Here is a 4083-nt window from a genome sequence, read left to right on the forward strand (position 1 = left end):
TCAGCATAAACATTCACTTTGTCAGCATGGAAAATCTTCTTGCCTTTCATCTTTGGTTATTCTTGTTCAGCTTTGAATGATGTGGTCTTTTGGTCTTCATGTTTATGGTGAACTTTGCTTGTACTGATCATCATGTTCATGTCTATGTCCCCCTCAAGCAAAGGCATCATCATCTTTGAGTTTTTCACTATGACCAAAGCAACTGGAGTGTCTTCAAAATCTTAAAACGGAAACATGGATGGGACTTGAATGCTCACAACTCCATTTTTCCCTACATCAATGGAGTTGCGAAGATGATATAAACATGCATAGCAACCCTTTGTTTGAGGTAAAAGAACATGATTTAACTTGGGCAAGTCATTCTCCTCTGAAAATTCCTAACTTGATAAGCATTTCTCCTCTGTGTAATCTATGCCTTCTGAGAATATGACCGAGAAGATGACCAGCCACAAAGGATCCTCGAGACCCTTAAACATCTGAAGGGAATTTTGAAATACCACTTCGTCCATCTGCCATTTCCTGTCAATGAGCAGAAACTCAAGCACATAGAATGCCCATCCAAAGATAGGAGCATTGCACACGCTATTCTTAACCACAACTTGAGGGAATCTACCAAAACCTAACTGAATGCCATCAACTACACTAGCGTGAGGGTTTCCATGATCTAATCCTCTGGTAGTATTGCTAGCATAGCTAGGAGGGACCATCACATCTGTTGTGCCAAGGTATGACTCTGAGGACATGGCACGCACATTGCCAGGCTGACCACCAACATAACCAGAACCATCCATTAAACTGCTCAATGTAGATCTCTTTGTCAGATTAAATATTATCAAGATAGCCACAACATCTCGACATACCATTGGCAGCATGCTTTCACATTCCCAGTGACCTCCCATATCCCAAATGCTAAAGGCAATGTTTGTATTGTGAACACGGAAGACCTTCTCCACAGCTTCCACACCCATGGTCTCTATATACTCCTCCTTTGTTGTGCAGACATGTACTTGGCCATGAAGCTGGTTTTGCCGGTCTCTGGGTCACCCAAAATGCTCACCTTTAGCACCACAGTCTCTTTTGGCTGAACCCTAACAGAGGGCGAAGTACACTGAAAATCCCTCGCTAATTCATGATGGAATGCACCCACTATAGAAGGTGGTGTTGTAAGCATAGTACTGAAATTGTGAAGAAGATCAGTGTATTCAACTGAAGTATTGTCTGTGTTAAGGATGTGATCACCATTTGATCTTGTATTGTTTGTGCAATCAAATTGAAAGTTTCCAAATGCTAAGAGTGGTTGTTAATCGATCCCCGGCCCTTGCGTAGCACGAGGCTCCAAATGTACATCCAATCGACCTCGATGCAGTGATTGCAGAGTACAATGATGCATTCACCAGGGGCACACGTTGGCCACAGATGATGACCTTGGTGTTGTTAACCTTCTCGAAGAAGAAGGACCAGATGGCAAGCCAAGATCGAAGAAGAACAAGGCAGCGCGGTGACTGTGGTGGATGCTGTAAAGGCGGAGGAGGAAGAGGTGAGGGGGGGCCAGAAACAAGAGCATGGAGAAGGCCGAGGAGACGAGGATGAAGAGGATGCAAGTGGCCTTAAGGAGTCAAAATATGGATAGGGGGCAGGTTTTCATGTGCCGTCCTCCATGGGAAGAGCTTGCAGAAGGGAGTAGCAGAGGTCTTTCTCAGTGGCTCCCAAGTCCTTATTGAGTAAGGAATGCTTAGATTATGATCATGATAATGATGAGAAATTGGGCAAAGATTGAGAGGAACGAAGAGAGGCTGGAGAGGCAGGGCCATGCTCAACTGGGCTCTAATACCATGTCAAAGATGCGGATCTAGAGCATGGCTATGGCGGCTTGTAGGCATAGACTGAACTCATGATGACATTGACCAAGGATTGAAGACCAACTTTTACACAAGTGAATTAGGTTTCAAGATAGAAGCTTGGACTCATAAAAACATTCTTGTGTAAGGAGACAATGACATACATACTTGATAGAAAGAGACAAGTACTATTGCATGGTCATATATTGTGTATAAGTGATAGACAAGTACATCATTTTATAGAGTAGCTTGGTAGCACTTTACATCCATTGTGCATATGGGATTCTATCTCTCTTCCTAGAATAAACTGCATCTTCCTAGCCTAGTTGTTCCATACAAAGGGGCATACACAGGGTGTGATTGACAGATTCTCAACAAATGGTACAAATGACTTAGGCGCACATGGACTAGTTGTTGACACGAGGGAATTCAATATCCTAGTGACTTGCACAATGACATTAGATAAATATCGTGTTGCTCTAAATGAAAATGTCACAGAAATCTCAAATCCTTTAAAGCAAATTTATATGACAACAAGCCTTTAGCATCTCAAGTATACCTCTTACTTATGAGGTTGCTCCTAAAACTACTCCATCAATAGGACTACCTCAAGGTATTGAGGTCTTTGGCTCTCTAGATAGATAGGAGGCTAACAATTAAAGAATGTAAACCCACCTATGTTTTCAAGCGAGGAACAATATTGTACAAGGAAGTGGTCAATTCTTTTTTACAAAAGTGGAGTGAGTTGCATCAATTATATCATATACTAGATTCCATCATAGCCCTTGAGGCAAGTCTCACACTTGAGGGCAAGGCTTGCAAATGTTGGATGAGTCTTGATGCCACAACTCATTGTATGACTTAGTTGAAGTTTGAGGAGACATTATAAAATGAATTTCTCATTGAGCATAAAAACCATGAATTGCATGGAGTAACTGTTGGATGGAGGGCTTGGTATTAACCTAATTGTTAACCTCAGCATAAGAAGAAAGTGAAAAAGTGGAAAAGCACAAGCCGGGACCTAAAAGAGGTGGCCCAGGAGGAAATCGGACACAACAAAAGAAGCAAGAAGGGAAAAGGTCAACAATGCAGGGGCGGCCTCAAAAGCTAAGCCAAAGGCAAAAGCACATTCTTAAATGCAAGGCACCCTAAAATTTTTTATAAAAGAGAGCCAAGCTCCCTCTTATGCAAATTGTAAAGGTAGATGGGTGGTAGAGAGGAAGCTAAGAAGATAGGAGGACAATGGGAAAGAGGACCTAGGGCCATGACTGGCCATGTAAAAAAGGGGGTAAGGGGATGACCACCCAAAAGGGATTTAAGGGTTTTGTATATAAAATTGAAAAGTGAGTGAAGAGCTCATTCTTTGGTGTGTGGCAAAAGTGGACTCATCTTCTTCTCTCCTTCTCTTCTCTTTGCTTGTTTATGAGTGCTTAAGGGAGTGAGTGTGTGAGGGTGAGGGATCTTGGAGGTAAAGCTCTCCATCATCTCCTCTCTTCATCTTCTCTTCTCTCATCTCGCGCATGGCTATGGAGGAGGAGGCTTGAGGATGCTTGAGCTTGCATCACGAATTGTGGAGCTACCAGAGTGCTTGAGGGAGAAGGCAACTCATTTGGGCATCAAGGTAAACTCACTACACCCCGGAAGGATCGAAGGCACGTCAACTAGGTGAGAGATAGCCATAGGTGCTTGCTTGAATCACTTGAATGATTTGGTCCATGGGTCTTCGCGAGTGAGCTTGAGCTAGTCTCTATGCTTTGGTTCCATTGCTAGGACCAACGAATTCAAGCTTGAGCACTTGTGCGCCTCAAATCGAGAATCGAAATAAGGTTTTCATCCCCGAATTGGAGCTTGAGTTAGATAGGAAATTTTGGGTTTTTAATATGTGCTACAAGTACTTTTGGTTTTTGATGATTGGTTGAGTGGGAAAAATCATTTTAGTACTTTGCTTTTGATTTTTGTTGCATTTAGAGTAGGTTAGGATCGAGAAATCGAAGTGGAAAGCTTAAGGTTTACTACTGTAAAACAGGCCCAAACAGGGCATAAATAGGGAAAACATGGGAAAAATGAGTGCTTAGATGTGTTGGAATTGCAAGGGGAGTGATTGGGAAGATTAAGTTGTGCTATCCAGCAAGGGTTTAAGATGCCAGGAGGCAAGAAAAAGCCTCACTTGCATTCTTAGCCTTGTGAGAGAAAGATAGGGAGAGAGAAAGCTTGCAAGCCATGAGCTTACAGTGGATCGATTGGA

General features: G+C 42.7%; 1 pseudogene; it reads right to left on the minus strand.

The window, feature by feature from the left end:
- Positions 1-221: 221 nt before the first annotated feature.
- LOC148035703 (putative 1-acyl-sn-glycerol-3-phosphate acyltransferase 5 pseudogene) lies at positions 222-1612 on the minus strand (annotated as a pseudogene).
- Positions 1613-4083: the final 2471 nt, after the last annotated feature.

Source organism: Lygodium microphyllum, chromosome 5, assembly GCF_053477565.2.
Source record: "Lygodium microphyllum isolate KBCC chromosome 5, Lygodium_microphyllum_v1.1.10, whole genome shotgun sequence".
NCBI classification, from domain to species: Eukaryota; Viridiplantae; Streptophyta; class Polypodiopsida; order Schizaeales; family Lygodiaceae; genus Lygodium; species Lygodium microphyllum.